Source organism: Phyllostomus discolor, chromosome 5 (assembly GCF_004126475.2).
Source record: "Phyllostomus discolor isolate MPI-MPIP mPhyDis1 chromosome 5, mPhyDis1.pri.v3, whole genome shotgun sequence".
NCBI classification, from domain to species: Eukaryota; Metazoa; Chordata; class Mammalia; order Chiroptera; family Phyllostomidae; genus Phyllostomus; species Phyllostomus discolor.
In genome coordinates, this window is record NC_040907.2 from 137,295,778 (window position 1) to 137,317,430 (window position 21,653).

The following is a 21,653-nucleotide window of genomic DNA, read 5'->3' on the forward strand; positions in this document are numbered from 1 at the left end:
GGGGAACTTTGATAGAGAAGGGGTCACAGAGAGTGGTGTACAGAAGATGCAAAAGAAAAGCAGGTGACTTGATCTCTTTAATTTACTCTTTAAAAGTATTTTTAATTGCTGTAATAACTTTTCATAGAAGATCTACCCTCTTAACAATTTTTGGAGTGTACAATACTGTTGACTGTAGGTACAATGTTACAGCAGATCTCTAGAGTTTATCTGGTTTGCATCCTGAAACTTTATGCTTATTGATAAGTAACCACCTGTTTATCTTATCCCCCAGGCCCTGGCAACTCATCTCTTTCATTTAAATGGACCATAATAACAGAATACATGTGGAGAAACATCTGGAGAAAAGCTGAAAGCTTGCAAATAATTCAAATTTCTATCAAATTTTATTTGCAAATGTTTGTGACCATACTGGAGCATAGGGACCAGATTTATAGTCCCACCTTATACAAATAGAAAACTGGGCAAAATATTATAAAGCACTGGTTTTCAGACATGCAATAATGAAAAGTGCAGGACTGAGATACTGGGGTAAGACAGAACTAGGTGTGGTTTATGCTGTATCAGCTTGATGTCTAAAGCCAATTTCCAGGCCACAGCACAGAGAAGGACACAAGCAGGGTCTCTTTGGAGCATTAATATGCTATTCTGTTTTTGTATAGACACGTAGTTAAAGTTATTCATTACAAGAGTTAATGGCATTTAAATTAGAGGTGAGAGGACAGAGCAAAAAATGAGAAGGTTTTCCATATTTTGAGAACAGTCTAAAAATCAGCTATGCACAATTTTATAAGATTTCACAAGGATCAGAGTCATGATCTCTAACTTTTCTGGTATAATTTCTTATCTACTGCCAAAAATCTTTATAATAGGCAGTTATTAGGGAAAATAAAATGCATCCTACTGTTAAGTCTGTTGGTTAAAGTTCCCAGACTTAAAAAAAGTTATACATTAACTTGTAGAATTTAATTCAGTAGAATGCAAAACATATCTGCCCTTTAAAATAGATCACTGCACTTTTAAATGTAGTCCAGCAATCTTAACATTTTTTTGTTTATTGATTTTGAGAGAGAGAGAGAGAGAGAAAGGAGAGAGAGAGAGACGTTTGTTGTTCCCATTTTAATGCATTTATTGGTTAATTCTTGCAGGTACCCTGACCCAGGGATCAAACCCACAACCTTAGGGTATTAGGACAACACTCTAACCAACTGAGCTACCCAGCCAGTGCCTTGTATTTAATTGCCTATATTACCTAGCACTGCAAATGTGCTTTAACCAATTTTTGTGTGGACTGTGGGAGACAGTCCAGACAAAAATTGGTTAAAGCACATTTGCAGTGCTAGGTAATATGAAGTCCGTGAAGTCCGTGAAGTCCATGTGTTGTGGCTGTGAGAGACAAATTCATACGGACTACAGATTCTGTGGAGAAAAAGGGATGGCATGATCTCTTTCTAGGTGAGAGAAAGGGCCTCGACCCTTGCCCAGACAAGCTTTTATTGCTTTTCTGGGCACATTACATCCATGATGGTCCTCATTTACTATGCACAGGTTCACTTTAGGTGGTTACCTTTTATAGAAAACAAAGGAGAAAATGATGCTAATTACATCACAGAAGAAGGATATTTGCAAATGCAAAGGGAAAACTGGTTGAACTGGTTACACTCATCCTTGGGAAGTTTAGCATAGATTTTAGGAAGCTACTTTAAAAATATGCAGTAAACATTTGCTGCCTCAATTCAGGATGAAGGAATTTTAGCAAAAGCAAGTCTCATAGCAGCCTAGGTACAATGCAGGCCTGATTCCCCACAGGAGAACCTATCTGTGAGCGTGGTCCTGAGTACTGGACCTTGTTCCCCACTGGCCTTTCCGAGTTGGGGCTGGGCTACATTCCCATGCCACAAGGAACAGTTCCCTATAAATTTTGACAGCTTACTTGTTACCTCATGAATAAGTTAAATAAAATGCTTTATGTTTTATGTATCAGTATTTACTTTAAGCTTTGAAATTTGAGATTTAACCAACAAAGCAACAGAGAGAAGTGGGCAGTAGGGAAGGGTAGGGTGTTGCAGGGAGATAAAAAGTAGCAGCAAAGGAATGAATACATAGAATAATTTGGCACATTCAGTGAACCAAGAACTTTAGGTTGGCCAGAGTAGAGGGTGTGTAAAGTGGGAAGTGGCTGTAATGATGCTGTACACAAAGGCTGGGTATAATTCTGAAAAGCATTTTATTCTTTTCTAAGGAGTCTGGCATTATCTTTTTGACAATGAGGATGCATGAAAGGTTTTAGAGCACCTTCCTTCTTGGTAATAGATTTATTTTCATGCATTTACCTGGTGTCACAGTAAAGAATTAATTGAAAGGAAAATATATCAGATTTATGAAAAACAAAATAGTTTTTTCTTGAAAAAATCCAAGAAAGGATTGATTAATATCCCCATCAGGAACACTGCAGTGTAGATGTAGTAATTTTCAGATTCATTAGGGAGATAGATTCAACATGAGTTGATGAGGTATGAGTCAGAAAGATGAGTTAATGAAGCATCTTAGGTTTATTGCCTGAGTGATAAACTGGGTGGATGGTCTGGGGTGACAGTTACTCAGGAGAGGAAAGACAAAATTGAGGACAACCTGGTGAAAGAAGAGAGATAAAATATGCAACTAGATTGTATGGCTAGGGAAAACATGTGCCTTATCCCCAGGGTACTTTAATATTAAGGAAATTCAGTTTATTTTAACATAAAGAAAGAATAAACTTAGCATGTACTTTGGATCTGAGCAGAGTCAATTGGAAGGCTGGCTCACCCTAAATTATGTGAGCTGAAAAATGGAGCTGATTATGTAACCTTTCTGGACACTAGACTTCTCATCTGTAAAATGGGAGTAAAAGTGCCTACTTTGTATGATGTTGTTGTGAGCTAATGATTCTAAATAAACTAACACAACTACTAACTAAATAAATAAACTATGGCAGACAGTAGACCCTCAGTGGAATGAGGCTAGGTAGGAGAGGTTACAATTCCTTTACTCTATTAAGAATAGTTAAGATTTTAATGGTACTTCTTGTTTAGACCAAATCAAGTGAACATTTGCTCAGTTCCAGTTTTGTACAGTTATTCATTCACTCATTGACTCAAACATTTAACAAATGTTTTTGAGGGTCTACTAAGGGCCTGGAAGTGTTCTAGGTCCTGAGGATACAGCAGTGCACAAGACAGGCTTAGTCTCTCCCCTCACAGGTCTTACACTCCAGGAAGGAAATCCCTCCATGTATCTGGCATGGGCAAACAATGGGAACATTACAGCTTATTATTATAGACTGTCTTCTCAAATAAAATTCATGAAATTACTGGGTGTTGGGGGTGGGGATTAGCTGAACAAAGCTAGAGCTATTGGATATATTTGAAAATCTCCTGCTCTGTAATGGTAACCTGAGTGAGCAAATAAGGGGGCAGTGTGTGTGTACTTAGGGTTTCACCTGAGATTGGTTAACAAAGACGATTATACAGAGGCTGAAATGAGATGGGCAGACAAGTGCAAATGCTGCAGAATTCTTCAGAAGAGTAGGAAATAAGTGGGTATAATATCAAATTTAAACTTTTTGTTCTTTATTACTCTCTTTGTGCTACCACGTGGTTCCCAATAGTTGCAAGTCCAAGTTCTAAAATTAATGCCTTGTTACCAACACTTTAAGTTTAGAAAGGAAAGTGGATTGGTAGGAAGAGGACTCCAAGTCTTCTGTGAATTGAACAAAATGTTCCTTTATATGCTTTAGCAGAACACAGTCACAGGTAAGCTATGAAAATTAGATGGCTCTCATGTATTTTCCTGCTTACAAAGCAATGCTCCATGTACCTGGGCTGTTGTAGATGGACTTCATGTGACCTGAAACTGATTTTTAAATATTTTAACTAATATTTGAACTTGGAGATTTCACTTTTTAAAAACCCAGATTTCTACTTTTTCTTGAAAAGAAAAAAAAGTAGAGATCTTGCAGCCCTGGGCCCAATTTCTACACATCAGCAATTGGCTGGACCCAAGTGCTGCCCTGTGTAGATGTAGCCTGCATTGCCTCATGCAGTGCACTTACTCATAACACATAAGCTGGGCAGTCATTTGACTTTGAGAACCTGCCTAGTCCCTAGAGAGGAATGGATTCACTGCTGTGAGTTGTCAGCACTTGCTAGTCTTCACTCTGCCTTTGATGCCTGTGACCACATTTTCTAACTTCCTTATCATCTGGGTTGTACATACATTTTAGGTTTTCAAATACAACTTAGTGATGTAAGACTTAGAAACACAAGAGCCGAAGTGGTGGTGGACAGATGCAAAAGTGCATAGGTATAAGTTTTGTTTTTTCAAAATTCCATTTAGATGCACCATTTACGAAAGTAAATGCCTAGGTTTTCAGTGTTACAAACAGAATGCATACACCCATGGAACATTCAACCCTATTAAAATATACAACATTCCATCACCACAGAAGAGCCCCTGTATCCCTTCCCAGGCATTTCATCCTACCATTTCTCTCAGCTCCCATAGGAAGACATTTCTTATTTCCTTCACCATAGCTTAGTTTTGCTGGTCTTGAAACTTCATATAAGTGAACTTCCATGAAATGCAGTATTTCGTGCCTGGCTTCTTTTCTTGAGCTAGAATATTTCATAGTCTGATAACATTAAATTTTTATATTTTAAGATTCAACCATTTTATTAGTCTTAATTCCTTTTTATTGACAAAAACAATAACATGGAATATTTTTACCAAAAGTTGCTTATAGTTGTCTCTAGTTTGGGGCCTTATGCACTAAGTTATTTTATAAACATATGCTTTCATTTTCTTTGGGTTAATGCACAGAAGTGAGATTGCTGTGTTAAAGGGATGCAGGTTTAACATTTTAAGAAAAGACCAAGTTGCCTTTCAGAACAGTTACACTATTTTACATCCCACCAATACATGGCAGCTCCAATTTTTCAACTTTGTTATCAATATTTGGTGATAGATTTTTAAATATTAGCAAATCTAATGGCTGTGTTTCAATATTACATTAGGGTTTTAATTTTTCCCTCTTCATAAATGATGTATGATTTTTTTCATTTACTTATTAATCTTTTGTTTCTCTTCCTGTTGCATTGTTTATTTAACACTTTTACCCATTTTTATTGGATTGTTTGCAGTTTTGATATTGAAGTTTAAGATCCCTTTATATATTCTGAATACTAGACATCTGTCATCTCTCTCTATGTATACATATGACAAGTGACATGTCATTTATATATATTTATCAATGACCATAATGACATAATCCTAACATATAGTTATAAAATATATTTTATCCTCATTTTGAAAATTATAAAAATGAATTTTATCCTCATTTCAGTAGTGTCTTTTGGAGAGCAGATTTTAATTTCAGGGAAGTCTAGTTTATCATTGTTTTCTGTTATAGTTTTTGCCTTCTGTGTGTTGGAGTTTTGCCTACCAATTAGCGAGAGTCAAAAATTGTCCATGTTCTGATGAACTCTGTATTATCCCTAAATAGAAAATATTTTCCCTCTCCTTGCACTCAAGATTAAAAAACTATTTCAAAATTTATCTTAGTAACTTTAATATTGGGTTACCTATGTATATATTCCTAAATAAAATGTCCTGAATACATGGGGGTTTCAGTAAGTCACATCTGAACTATATGTAAACTTTGATAACCTTTTCCTCTCAACATTATATTTATAAGATTTATTGATGTTCATGAGTAAAGCATTAGTTTATTACTTTTGATGGGTCTATATTATTTCATTCTTTAACTATACCACACTTAATCAATATTCTTATCAGTGGACAATGTTTTTCACTTCCTCTCTACAAAAATTGCTACAATAGGCATTTCTGTATAAACCTGACACATATTCAAGACTTTCTCTAGAATATGTAGTTAGAAGTTGAATTACTGAGTGTATAAGGTATTCACAACTTTGACTTCCCCAGATAAATTGTTTAACATGGTGGTTTTGCCAATCTAAATTCTCACCAACAGTTTACAACAGTCTCTGTAACTCCATAGCCCATCAGCTCTAGGTGTGATCTGCATTTAAGTTTGGCCAATTATTTCTCCTACTAATATCTGTTAAGGATCTATTGCATTTCAGGAACTCAGTATCTGCTTTACAAAATGATCTCTTAATTCTCACAACAAAGCTGGGAAGCTAAGAACAACTCTCATTTAACCACATTTAATCCGAGGTTTAGGAAGATTAAATATGTCAAAATGTTACCGGAACCCTAAAGCTTTTTTATTGAGTCCACCTCCCTGTGCACACTGGCTCAGAGAAATGCATGAACAGGAGTTTGCAGTAGAGAAAGAAATAAAATAGTTTAATATTAAATGGGTCAATGTGGAGACAGGAAGCTTATGCTCTAAAAACCTGACTCCGTGATGGTGTGTAGGTTACTGATTATTTAGGCCAAAAATCAGAAGATACCATGGGTTAGCAGGTTGGGGACTGAGCTGGGAGATAATTGGTAGAAGGTGAGGTAAGGGTAACGAATTATTTCTGTATGTCTTGAGGACAGTTTTGTGGTCTTTTTCATTGTCCCTCTGTCTAGTCTCAGGGGAAAGTAGCCAGAGGCTCTTCCCACTTCAGGAATCCAGATCTGAAACATAACTCAGGTCAAAATGTTACTCTTAACCTGCCAGGGGTCCAGTTCTTATGACCATTAGTCAGGTCCGGACTACTGTCTCCTGTTGTCTTGGGGGTTACTGATTTTCTGGGGAAGAGGTTATGTCTGTGAGGGAGAAAGGGCAAAGGAGATAATTTCTACAGCAAGAATTTTAAATTAAATTTAATAAAAGTATTTTAAATAAATAACATAAAAGTCTTTATTTATTTAAATAAATAATTTAAATTAGATGTAATATTTTAATAAATTTATTTATTAAATACATTTCATGAAATAGGGACCCTAGGTTTCAAAAACTTTTCAGTTAATGATAGCAGTAAGTTTCTTAGGATGTCTCTTAAACACTTTGTGTGCATGATTTCATCTCAGTCCCCACAACTCATGAGATAAAATCAAGGTGTCAGCAGGACTGCATCTCTTGTGGATACTCTAGAGGTTAATCCATTTCCTTGTCTTTTCAGGCCTCTAGAACCTCCTAATATCCTTTGGCTCATGGCTCTCTTCTTCCCTCTGTGAAGGTAACAAGGGAAGGTCAATTCTTTCTCATGCTGCCATCTCTCTGATTCTCTCCTCATTCATTCTTCCATTTAATGGACCTTTGTGATTATATTGGACATACTTGCATAATCCATAATAATCTACCTGCTTTATGGTCAGCTGATGAGCAATATTATTTCTATCTGCAACTGCTTAGCATGTAACATAGCACATTCACAGGTTCCAGGAATTAGGACATAGATATTTTGAGGGGCCATTATTCTGTTCAGCATTGTGAAGGATCAACATTTAAACCCAGATCTGCATGATTGCTGAATGTCTTCATAACTCTACATCTCAGACTTATATTTAACTGGAGAACCCAGGTTGTGTATGAAAGTGTGTTGGAATGGAAGGACTAGTTGTATAGTACAGGAGGGTATTTTTTTAAGATTTTACTTATTTATTTTTAGAGAGTGAAGGGGGAAGAGAAACTGATCAGTTGCCTCTCACACACATCCCAGCTGAGGAACTGGCCAACAGCCCTGGGAAATACCCTGACCTGGCCGGTGACTTTTTCCTTTGCCAGACAAAGCTCAACAAAACTCAGACAACTGAGCCCAGTGGTCAGGGCTGTAGAAGGGTTTTTTCAGGGCCTTTCAGGCAAGATCTGGGCCATTGAATTCCATCCTTAGCACTGGTTGTTGTGAATACAATGGTAGGAGAGTGCAGTGTAAGCCCCAACAGTTGGTTTTTCCTTTTTGTAGTGCCAGTGCCTGACTTAAGCTTTGATTCCAAGGCATCCACTTCAAGGAGATGTACTTCAAAGATGGCTGTCTGGAGTAAGTGCATTTTAGCCAGGAGACTAGATAAAGAGCCAGGCTGCAGGGGATGTGCTCCTCCTCCACCACTTGTTCTTAGTTTTACAGATCTTGTTGGATTTCAACAACTGACCACTTACATCATTGTCTTTTTCTCCTCTTTGCTTTAAATTACTGCTCTTGTGGGTTTTTGTTTGCATTTTCATTGTATTTTTTCCATTACCATTTAGTCTCCTTATACTCCCCTCCCTCCCCACTGCAGTCACCACACTGTTGTCTATGTCCATGAGTCCTTTTTCCTTTTTGCTTAATCCCACCAACCCCACTCCCCCCATTTAGCTGTCACCCTGCTCTCTATCTGTGAGTTTGTCTCTGTTTTGCTCATTAGTTCAGTTTGTTCATAAGATTCCACATATGAGTGAAATTATATGGTATTTGTCTTTCTCCGGCTTATTTCACTTAGCATAATGTTCTGTAGATCTATCCATACTGTCACAAAGGGTAAACTTTTCTTCTTTTTTTATAGCCAAGTAGTGTTTTCACTGTGTAAATGTTCCATGGTTGTTTTATCCACTCGTCTACTGATGGACACTTGGGCTGCTTCCATATGTTGGCAATTGTAAATAATGCTACAATGAATATAGGGGTGTTTGTGTTCTTTCAAATTAGTGTTTTGGGTTCCTTAGGATATATTCCCAGAAGTGAGATCACTGGGTCAAAAAGCAGATCCATTTTTAATTTTTGAGGTACCTCCACTTGTTTGTTGATTTATTGATGATAGCCTTCCTGACATGTGTGAGATAATATCTTGCTGTGGTTTAATTTGCATTTCTCTGATGATTAGTGATCTTGAGCATCTTTTCATATGTCTATTGGCTTTCTGTATGTCCTCTTTGGAGAAGTGTCTATTCAGGTTCTTTGTACATTTTCTAATTGAATTGTTTGTTTTTTGGTGTTGACTTTTGTAAGTTCTTTATAAATTTTTGATATTAACCCTTTATAAGATGTATTGGCAAATATGTTTTCCTATTCTGTGTGTTGTCTTTTTATGTTTTAAATTCACCAATAAATAGCAAGCCCTCAGGACTCTAAGGCCCCACTCCTGACCCTAATAAAAGCAGAATTCCAGGCTCAAACTCTCTCTCTTTCTCTCTGCATCCTTGCTGTGTGGACTAAAGTTTGCCATGTAACTGATGGAAGTCTCAAAAGTTGAAAAATTGTAGTTTGAGGTAATAGTTAATTAGCCTAGTAGTTAATGCATGTTAAAAGCTATTGTTTCAGGAATTGCAGGTACAGCCCACCCTGACTCCAGGAGACCACTTGTGATTACTTTTGTGGTCCAAAAGAGACCATAAACAATCAAGGTGGTGTGCAAACCATTGTGTTCCAGGGAGAGACGGCCTGCTGCCCAGGACACAGATAAATAAAATCAACCAGGGCACAGGACAAAGGCCACAGATAAAGAAGATCACTGGTCAGCAGATGAAAGGATGTTAGGGAAGTTGCTGTACTGCAGCTTTTTATCTGATTAACCACTTTCCTGAGTCCCAAATCCCTTACCTACACTTTTTTCCCTTGAATTCCAAATCCCTTATCTACAATTTTGCCCCTGATAAAAAACACTTTCTTGAAAGGAAACAGAAGATGTTCTGCTGGGTACAAATCCGCTGTCTTCTCAGATCACTGGCCATCTGAATAAACCACCTACAAATATCCAATCCCTGTCTCTTCTTATTAGGTCTGGTAGGTGACAGGCAGCCTGAACACAGACTTTTCCAGTTTCATAACTTCCAGGACCTGTAACTGATAAGACTTATCTCTTTTAAAGTTTCTTGAAGGTTATTGCTGAGGTAGCCTTGCAATCACTATAAGTACCTCAAGAGCTAGTCCAAGCACAACATTGGTTATGGATAGGCTGATGCCTGCACAAATCAAAGAAGCAGAGGTTTTTTATTTACCTTGGTTTTGTTGACTGTCATTTTACTGTTGACGATTTTCCATACCATAAATTCTATCACTCAGGCTCATTGATGAATTCCAGAAACAAACAAAATGCTGAAATGCATGATATGAAATGACTCAAATGAAAAGCTTCCTTAAGTAAGCTTTTGTATCTCACAAACTGATGATCAACTTTGTTCCTTAGAACGACAATTTCTAAGCTGCATCCCTCAAAATAGTGAAGACCAATGAGTAGGAATTTAAAATAGAAGGTTCCTTGAGTAAACATTTTTATTAAGTGATGTTAAGGAATGCTGCATAATGTATTGACTCCCCTTTTCACATTAGTAATGTATATTAGTGTATTAATAACCCTGGGAAGCCTGGCAGTAAAAGTTTATTTAACTCTTTGGTTTCTGTTATCATACTGAAGGAGTCATTTGCCTGCACATCTGAAAGCCCAATAAAACACTAAGAAGTGCTCCCAGCAAAGAAACTAAAGGCTTACTTAAGGAAATGGTGCCAAGCCCAGAGACACAGGTGAGCTATCTTATTTAGGACCTGGCTCCCAGAAGACCTCTAGGAAATTATATAGAGGAAAAAATTTCAGTCTTTGTGGAAAGAAAAAAAGGTTGTTTTTTTTTCTTTCTGACTGCATGTGCAGTGGAAGCCAAGATAGCACAGGAGGAGGTAAGCACATGCACAGTAGAAACCAGGTGATAAGGCCAAACTCTGAGGCATATGAAACAGAATCCAAAATGATAACACAAGGGAAAGAATCTAGCTGGGGTAAATCTTAGAAAAGAATCAGATTGGATAAGAACATAAAACCCTTGGTCAAAAGAGCTGGGGCTGTGGGCTGTACTGGTTGGGGTCAGGGCAGGGAGTATTAATCATTGTGTCAGGTTCTGATGTCAGCCATAGCATAGTGTCATCTGGTCTGGTTCTGTGAGTGTGGTCAGTAGGGTCATCTGCTTTCATGGGCCTGAGGCTGAAACACAATGGAAGTCCAGATCTTATCTTTGTTTGACTGAAACTATTCTTTTGATTTCAGACCTGAGGCTTTATTCTTAGGACAGTTCATTGCTAACCAGAACCTGATATCCTAAGGGCTTAATGATTAATGGAGTGGGCAGGCACACAATATGTGCAGAAGTGGAGGGATCTGGCTAGTGAGTTTATGGTGCTATCAGGGTGGACAAAGACAGCTTGAATTAAGGGAAAATATTATATTAAAGAAATAAAGCTTCCGTGTTTCTGTGCAGTTATATTGCCACAGCTAGGGATAGGGAACTCTTCTGGTATTTTTGACTCTTGACTTGTAGATCACTTCTTCTAGTGGAACTGTTCCCTGTGAAAATGGGTCCTTATGGTGTCATGAGAAAGGAATTTCAAAGGGTACGTGCTTGGGAGAAGTTTAAGCATAGTGATAAGATTACTGGGGTGAAAATAAATAGCACGTCTTTCTGGACATAGAAGCAGGCAGGTTCTAGCAGCAACTGCTCTGAAATCCTTGACAATCCATATAATTTTGGGGGTTTCAGGAACAAGCAGACTTGTCATTCAAACTATTCAATGTACTTCCTGGGTTTTCCCTCATCCAATCCCTTTCTTGGATCTTCCAGGGTTTTATGTTCTTGTCTAATCTGATTCTTTTCTAAGATTTACCCTGGTTAGACTCTTCCCCTTGTGTTGTCATTTTGGATCCTATTTCACATGCCTCAGAGTTTGGCCTCATCGTCTGGTTTCTACTGTGCATGTGCTTACCTCCTCCTGTGCCATCTTGGCTTCCACTGCACATGCATTCAGCAAAAAAAAAAAAAAAACACACACACAAAAAAACTTCCTCTACTATTTTATCCCTCCCCACAATAATCCCCTACAGAGCTGTTTTTCGCCCAAGGATATTGGTGAGCTGGTTTTTCCTGCCTGCTCAGGGGATTAAGTCCTTTCAGCATAAGATTCAGCTGTCCCCTGGGGAGTCCTTGGATGCTACAGTTTACTAGTTAATCAGACTTAATGTCTGATTCAGCTTCCTTGTTTGTTAGGCATAATGTCTGATTAAATTAGCTGCCTTCTTTTATTAATAACTAAGTAGTTACCTATGCTAACAGAATGCTTGAGGAATCACATGTTGGGAGAATTATTTCAGAATATTGCTGGGATACTAATTATCTGTTCTTTTTATTGTGCACCAATATTCAAAATAACTTGGGGTACCTCTACTGGAGTGGGAGATGTAAATAGAACAGGTTTGTCTAAGTTTATAAAGTTGTCAAAATTAAGAATTAGTAAAAAGAGAAAGAAATCCTTTCTAAAGTAATATTTTAAGTGATAAGACCTTATCTAGATTCCCATGCTGGGGGTGAATGTAGACAGAGGTCAAAGGAGCTTGTTTGTATTTAGCTGGATATTTTAAGATAAGATATTTTCAAATAAGCATTGTTGTGAACAAAGTTTTTCCTGTGTTTCTTTGAAGCAGAAAGGGTCTTTTCTATCTTTAGTATTTTTGGAAATGATCAGGTTTAGGTCTTCCATGCAGCAAATGCTCAAGAAAAGTGCTGTTTGGAAGACGAATATTTTGAACATAACAATTTACACAAAGGCACAGGACAAAGATGTAAGGGATGTGTTAGAGAATCATAAGAGTGGTGTAGATCTTAATACCTAAGTTTTTTCTCCAGCCATTTTCCATACTAATAATTTATTCACTGTGAAAAACTTAGAAAATTCAAGAAGAGTACAAAAAATAAAATATGACCAGATGCACATACTATTATCACTTTAGTGCATTTCTTTCTAAATTGGTAGAGGACAAAGTAAAACACAAAAACCCAATACACACACACAAACAACCCCCCCAAACCCAAACAAAAACAAGAGTGCTATTTGTGACTGCTAATTGCTGAATTTATATTATAGGTGTTAATTTGTTCATTAAAAATTCTTTGCAAACATCCTTCTTAAGGCTAAAATCTATTTTGTATTCTCTTTTATCAATGCATTATAATTTTATTATGTTAATTTAAATTTGTAAATTAAAGAAAATCACATGCATTACAGACAAGTAATGTATCTCACCATTTCTCTTTATATCTCAAAATATGACTAGAAGCAATACTGAAAAAAATAGTAATCTCTGAACACACAGACACCAAGGATCAGCTGTCTTGTTTAAGACCCCTGCCATCCCCTGTCAGAGCTGAGAAGGGAACTAGGTCCTCCAGTTCTGCTTTGGATGCCACATACCCCATCCCCATCCCAGATCTCCAAGTAGAATTTCTACAAGTGGCTGTCACTTGGGGACTATTGATCTGATAGGTGATTTAGTCTGCACCAGAAGATCATACCTGAGAATGCTTCTGTTGAAATGGAGTCACGTATGTTGCTGTCCCTGCTTTATGTCCTCTGAAACTTTGCAGAGGATAGTCACCCCAGTTTCTCACAGTGTGGAATGAAGTGGCCAAAACTGCGCCTGTAGCAATTACCACTCTTAACTGCTGAGAAATTCTCGGAGTACTTTTCTATATACTCTTCAGAGCCTGATTAACAACTGAAAACTATCCATTTAGTTTATAAATGAACCAAAGGAAGATTGGCAACCCTATTCCTGAAGTAATCAGCACAGATGGCTTGCAAGAGGGTTGAGGAAACCACCTGACAGTATAACGAAAGACTCTGCTTGCCACCAGAGGGAAGGATTCTGACCACAATGGCGCAATTATTTTCTTTCATGGGCTCATCCTGCATCTTCCTCTCTTCTCAAACTAACCACAATTCCATAAAATGCAGTTTAAGAAGCCAGAAAAGCCCAAAGGGAAAGAATTCATTTATTGTCTGCAGATAGTCAATTGTATTTTTTGTTCCTTTTTAGGAGGAAATAGAAAATTCATAATAAAATTCCTCTCGTATATATAAAAATCTTTATTTCATAGTGATTTTAAAAGGAAAATTTATTCTAAGTCAGACAACTTTATTAAAATTTGGGGGTATTGAATTATTTCTCCATTGACCAGAATGATAAAATTATGGTTTATGAAATTCTATGCCTGGGAGAACAAAAAGAAAGCATTTGCTTTCAACTGCAATAAAATTCATATTTATGAATCCCAGTTTTCACAAAGAGCTTTGTATCTGTTTACATGAAAACTATTTACATTGACTTATTCCACACCAACTCCACAGTAAGTTGGTCAAATGTAAAATCAGTTTATAAAACCTCACTCAAAAACCGCATACTTGATTTCCGTTTTTTTCTTGGAGTTCTTAAAGATAAATTGGTCATGACAGTGATTCAAGACATATTTCTTCAAGTTTTTCTTAACTTAGCAAGCAGCTAAGTAATTTTGTGTGCATTGTGATCAGCATTGCTAGATACTTTTTAAAAAATTACCTTTTTAAAGCATCACAACAATGTTATTGGTGGGTTGTAATGAGGATAATGATTATAAGCATTTATTAAGCACATGCTGTGTGCAAGTTACTGTGTAACTAGGAAATGTTCATATCATTTTTTGCAAAGAAAACAGATTCTGAAGCTCAAAGTTCTGGTTATATACATGCCTAGATTTAGATTCTTATTTTAGGGGCTTTTATTTATAAACGCAAGGAACTCTAAAAAGCAAGGGGGGAGGGGAAAATGGGTACATATATCAGCATTACAATTCTACACTCTTTTAAGAAAAAAATCTGGAAAGAATAAAAGAGGAGGAGAAGAGAATCTTTTTGTCACCATTTATTGTGAGGTATCTCCCTCTCTCCTACTCAATCCTATCAACAGATTTAATTTTTAAATCTCTCATTTAATACGGGTGGATCTCTGGCTCCACACATATTAAGCGCAGTAACATTCTTAAAGTTATTTTGAGTGCTGAAGATGGGAGCTTAAGTTATTGTTTCCCTAAATTCAGAGATAAAATACGCTCTGGGCCATCATAAAATTTGATAAATATCTACCGACCTCACATCATTCTAACATGATGGTGGCTCTTGTCCTTTATGAACTATGGTGCAATAGAAGGCTTGATCCAAGAGTCTATGCATAATGCCTTCTTATTCTGAGTCTACCCACATGCACTGCCCACTTTGAGGAAAGTAAATAGTTGTGTGCCTCTGTGGTAAAACATTGCATCATCACCATCACCATCTGTATCATTATCAACATTACCATCATCAATACTGTCATCAACAATAACGTAATAAAGTGTTGTTTCACTTTAAGTAATAATATGTGCTTTTACTTCTCACCTCATTTAATCTTAATCACTCATCTGGTAAGTCTCACTATGCCTATTTACTTACACTTCGGGTCCCTGAGGCACAAAAAAGTTAAGCAGTTGAGTTAGGGCCACATTAGCTACTAAATTTTGAAACCTGGTCTGTATAACTAACTACAAAGACTGTATTAATGTTGCTGCATCTTCTTCCTTCAAGTCAAGTCTGCTAAAAGTTTCCTGCTTCTATTGTTCTTTCAAGGCATAACTGCTTTTTAGGGAAGATGCTTGAACAGACCCTATCAGTAACCTGTCTTGAGATATGCTGTTTCTTCTGAGCTAATCCCATCTTGAAAGCGCATGGGGTGAAGAACTTGGGAGGCACAGCTCTCTGAAAATATTTTCCTTAGGTTAAGAGTGCCTTAAGGATATCCAAAGAAATTATAATTAGATTGTTTTTTTTCTTTTACTGAATGCTGTTAAATATGTAAATGATGCTGACCTTATAAAGTATTTTGGAAGGTTACCAGAGACCTGCTCTTTGTTCAAGCTTTACTCAACAAACACGTATTATTGGAAGCATGTGCACCAGTGCCTTGCTAGTTGAGCACTAGCGAGTCTTAGTTTGCTAAGTAAATACATGTTTCATTTGGAAAATGAATATTGTTTGCAGGTTTCAATTTTTGTTTCTAGGCATTGATAAGGAGGTTTTAAAATTTTTGTATAAAAGCAGTTTGCTGATTTAAAAAAATTGTAGCTTAAACTGCAGTTTAGACTGAAAAGAGAAGCCAATTATATAGATGGTTTTTGTAAACCTATCAAAACATGAAGTATTTATTTCTAAAATAAATAATTGCTCCAGAAAACCCTGAAGTCTGTAATCCTGGGAAAACCTCTGAAGACTACATTGTGTGGGGGATATGGCACTAAACCAGGAGTCAGGTCCGGCTCTGCCAGGAGCATTTGTGACTTTAGACTAGCCAATCTGAAGATCATTCCTCATCTGAATGACAAAGTATGACCCAAAGAGTTTCTAAGATGTCTTTCAACTAAATGATGTATAGAGTGTTTTAATTGAATTTATTGGGGATATTGGGGTGATATTGGTTAATAAAACCATATTGATTTCAGGTGTATGATTCTATAATGCATCATCTGTATATTGTATTGTGTGTTTGCCACCCCACGTCCAGTCTCTTCCCATCACCATTTATCCCCCCTCACCCTCTTATACATTCCCCTACCTCCTTTCCCTCTGGTAATCATCATGCTGTTGTCTGTATCTGAGGTGTTTTTTTTTTTCTAAATCCCTTCACCATTTCCACCAAGCCCCGCACACCTTCCCCTCTGACAGCTGCCAGTCTGTTCTCTATCTATGGTCTGTTTCTATTTTGTTTGTTAGGTTATTTTGTTCATTAGCTTCCACATATGAGTGAAATCATATGGTACCTGTCTTTCTCTGACTGGCTTATTTCACTTGGCATAATGTTCTCCAGGTCCATCCATACTGTCACAGAAAGTAACATTTCCTTCTTTTTTTTTTTTATGGCCAAGTAGTATTTCATTGCATAAATGTACCACAGCATTACTATCCACTCATCTACTGATGGGCACTTGGGCTGCTTCCAAATCTTGGCAATTGTAAATAACACTGCAATGAATATAGTGGTGCATATAGTCTTTCAAATTAGTGTTTCAGATTTCATCAGGTGTATTCCCAGAAGTGCAATTGCTGGGTCATAGGCAGTTCTGTTTTTAATTTTTAAGGTAACTCTATATTGTATAGAGTTAGCTTTTACACATTAATAGTGATACTTATTTTTAATTAATTTAGGTTGTCTTTAAGACTATGAATAAAATAAAATAATTCTAATTTAAATACTTTTACTCTTTCAAAGAAATAAAATTTTTTCATATGTCAATTTCTTTATTGACATACTATCCATGTTCTATATGTGTGTGTTTCTATACCTTACATAAAAAAGAAAACTAAAAAGTATTAATTACCTAAATAGGACTGTCTTTGTCGGAATAAAATGGATTAGACCATAGAGGTTGCCTGATTTTCACACACCTGATGTGGATTTTTTTCAATCTTACATAGTTTTGAAAGATCACCCTGCAAATTATTCACTATTTTTAACTGAAGAAACAGATCCAAGGAGGTTGATTAATTGAACAAAAGGCATATTGAGGGTAGGTGGTAGAGCTGGGATGTAAACCCATCACTTTGCTCATAATAGTTTCATATAAACATACAATTTCTCATATATACAAAAATGACATGTTGAAAGATGAGATACATACTCAATATATGAGAGCAAAAACTGAATTTGTTATTTATGCAAATAGGTGAGACTTATGCTATTGAGACAATTATATGGCAAAAGAAGATGTTAAAATTATGGTTTGGGGGGAATGAGTTGATTTTGATATTGTGTTGATTAAAAAGACAAGAGGGCATGGACACCAATTATAGAAACATGTTTTGCGTTGTTTCCAGAGGAGGGGTGTATAGGCATCAGCCTTGGAAGAATAATCACAGAAGGAAATCCACATCCTCATCCTGTGTTAACTGAAGCTAATTGTCATTGATCAGTCAGGCTCCAAACATTTTGATCTTTACATGCACCTTGGCTGTAACACTGAAATAGGTTGATTAAATGGATTCAAATGCATGTCTAGTGTTTACTTGTCACTGGAAGCATTGGTAGTCCCATAACCACCTATCAGTTCAGGAATTCATTATAAGGACTCATACCGGTCAACATAAAGGTACAGTTAAGGGTAAGATTTATCAAAGTAATGGATATAGTCCAGTACCAGCAGCAAAAGGAAAACATGGGTGAATGTTAGAGAAGTTAAAGTCTTTTTCATCTTCCTTCTGTAGAAATAAACAAACACATTTTTCTCTCCAGCTATGAACTATAGGGAGCTATATATGAGATGCCTTGCCCTGAAGAAATTGGAGTCCTGGAATCCAACTTTTTGAAAAAGAACTAGTTACATACTTACCACATGATAATGGTGCAAGTCTAAACCAGGCATATGTGCCCTTTGTGAATATTTAGGTTTACTTTAAATATGTTGAAAACTTGGTTCATCTTTACCTACTACTTCAGGAGTACAGGATCACATCAATATCCAGTAACTGTGAAAACATTCCAAAAGTTTAGTTCTTAAAATATGACCAAGAATTGTCATCATAGTTGTGGAGATAACCGAGAACAAAGTCAAATACACTTGCCATGCTCATTACCTTTCATTGTACCATAACCATGAACATGCCAGTCTTTTAACTGCATGGGGACTTATTATAGACATCTCAATCTTTATTTTTCTATGTGGGTCACAGATATCTCATGAATATAAACATAGGAATAACTTTTTAGGTATTATTTACAAGGTCTTTCGAGTATGGATCTTAAAGTAGGAAGTTGATTGTAGCACTTAAGTCTTTCCTCTGTCATCAGACTGCCTTAGTTTAATCCTAAGTGCCTTACCAGCTCTTTGACCTCCTCGGAATAATAATAGTACCATGTTATTGAGTTTGTATAAGAATTAAATTAATTTATGCACATATGCTCTTTAGCAATGAGTTTGGCATATGTTAAAAATCAAGAAATAACTTTTAATAGTAATAATTATATTCATAATCTCATTTGTTTTTACAAAGTGATTAGGCATAGCATGTATTATCATCTTAATTTGTACACAGGTGTTGAGTTTAAAAAGAAAACAAAGAATTGTTTTCTTCATAGATAACTATATTGATCGATTTTAGAATCATGATTTCTTTCCTGCAATTGAAAAGAAGCAACTGAAGTTCCCATCAGTAAATTAATGGATCAAAAAACTGTAGTACATTTACACAATGGAATACTATGCAGCAGAAAGAAAGAAGAAACCCCTACCCTTTGCAACAGCATGGATGGAACTGGAGAGCATTATGCTAAGTGAAATAAGCCAGGCAGTGAAAGAGAAATAGCACATGATCTCACCTTTAAGTGGAAGCTAATCAACAATGCAAACAAGCAAGAAAAATAGAACCAGAGACATTGAAATTAATAACATACTTACAGTAACCAGAGGTGAGGTGGGAGGGCATAATGAGGGGAAAAGGGGGAATGGTATTTAGGGACATGTATAAAGGACACTTGGACAAAACCAAAGGGGGGTAGGATAAAGGGTGGGGAGTGGGGGTGGCTGGGGTAGGGATGGATGATGGGGGAAAAATGGAGACAACTGTACTTGAACAGAAATTAAATTAAAAATAATAAAAAAAGAAATGAAAAATAAATAAAAAGAAATATTTAAATCAGAGAATGGTAACAAATACCAAGTAAAGTTTGAGTAAAATAAAGGAAGATCATATCTTTAGGCAAATGCCAAAGTTATGTGGCAAAATTTGAGTTCATAAGTTACCAGGGATAATTGTTAGAGGTATGTGGCTGAACTCTCTAGAGTCTCATCTCAAGAAAACAAGGCTCGGCACCAAAAATTCACAAGGCATTACTGTTTATAACTATTTTTTGTAATATATTATTTTATTTAGTTAGTTATTTTTATTGTTGTTCAAGTATAATTTCTCCAGTTTCACCCTACCTTGCCCCCCTGCCCCACCCATCCTTGCCTCCCACCCTCGAACCTACCCCCATTGGCTTTGCCCTTGTGTCCTTTATACATGTTCCTTGATGGCCCTTCCCCTATCTTCCCCCATTATCCCCTCCCCTCCCCTCTGGTTACTGTCAGTTTGTTCTTTATTTCAATATCTCTGGTTATATTTTCCTTGCTTGTTTGTTTTGTTGATTAGGTTCCACTTATAGGTGAGATCATATGGTAGAGATAGGTTTTTAATGGGGAGGTTCTTACCTTGAAGCTCATAGAAAGATACATAGATTTGGTAAAAGACACCACAGCTTCATTAACCTTACAGATGGGTTTAGAATTTCCCAAAAGACTAAGAATGGTTGCTTTAGGATATAAATTTTATTTTAGTTTTCACAAAACATTTAGTGTAGTGGCAGGTTGTGGTAGCCGGCCTCATTATCACCAACCCTGGTACACGCTTTGATTGCAGACAAAATGATCAGGGAGTTATAGTTGGAATGATCCCTCAATATTACCTTGACCATATCTATGCTCTGAAAGAAAAAAACTAGGACCCTATAGTATATAGCAAGGCATTTTGAGTGTGTACAAAAGATTACTTTTAAATCAACTTGGCTTATTGCAGCTTAATTTAAAGTGCATTTCCACAGGCAACAGTGTGGTGATTTTGGCAATGGTTAGGGATGGAGGTGGAAGAGGGTATAAGGGGGATAAATGGTAATGGAAAATATACAATAAAAAATAAAGCACAATGACCATTGAGAAAATAGCTCTGACTCTTACATTTTTTTTCCAATTATATACTATAGTTTATTCTGGTCATGGGATGGTTGATATTTAAGTTTAGTGGGTTCTCTAGAGCTACTGTAAATTTTGTGTGTGATACGTTGGAGCCCTAAGCTACTGTGGCCTGGAGTAAAAATAATACAAGTTTCTATGCATTGATCATTTACAACTTTGAACATTTTTTATTTTATTTGAAAATATTCATACTTTTTTCCTTAAAATATTTAATTTGGAAAAGTTTTTACTTTTTAAAAATGTTTAAGGCAATTTTTTCAGAGATAAAAAATTTCATATTGTAATAAATGCCAGTATTATTAAAGGATTTTCAATAATGAATATTATTATTTAGGAAACATTTTCAAGCACATATTATTAATATAATGTAAATATAATTCAGAATGCAGTCATCGTATACTGTATTTCCTACTAACCTTGTTAAAAAACAAGATCTAAAATACTGTTTTAGGTGACTGGTATATAATATTTGCAATCCATGCCAATCCTTCTAAAGTATCATTATTTCCATTTTACAAATGAGGAAACTGCCCTGGCTGGTGTGGCTTAGTGGACTGAGTGCCAGCCTATGAACCAAAGGGTTGCTGCTTCGATTCCCAATCAGGGCACGTGGTTGGGTTGCAGGCTGGGTCCCCAGTGGGGGGCACTTGAGAGGCAACCAAACATTAATGTTTCTTTTCCTCTCTTTCTCCCTCCCTTCCCTCGCTAAAATTAAATAAATAAAATCTTAAAAAAAAACATGAGGAAACTGTGTTTAAATAACCTGTTCAGGGTACTTAGTTCCTAATGACAGCTGAAAGGGGCTGTCATTTTAACCCAAATGTCTACCTACTCTTTCCCTATGTCATACAGCTTTTTTCCATAGGCTATTCCTTACCTGGGAGAAAGATGCTATTTTTTTTTAATTAACTTGATTGGGATAACATTGGTTAATAACATTGTATAAGTTTCAGGTGTATAATTTTATAATACATCATCTGTATATTCCCTTGTACAACAGTAGGAAGCTTCTTAAAAAAATTAATAATAGAGCTACCACATGACCAAGTAATTCACCTTTTGTGTATCTAACCAAAAAATTAAAAGCACTTATTTTTTATTCATTGCAGCATTA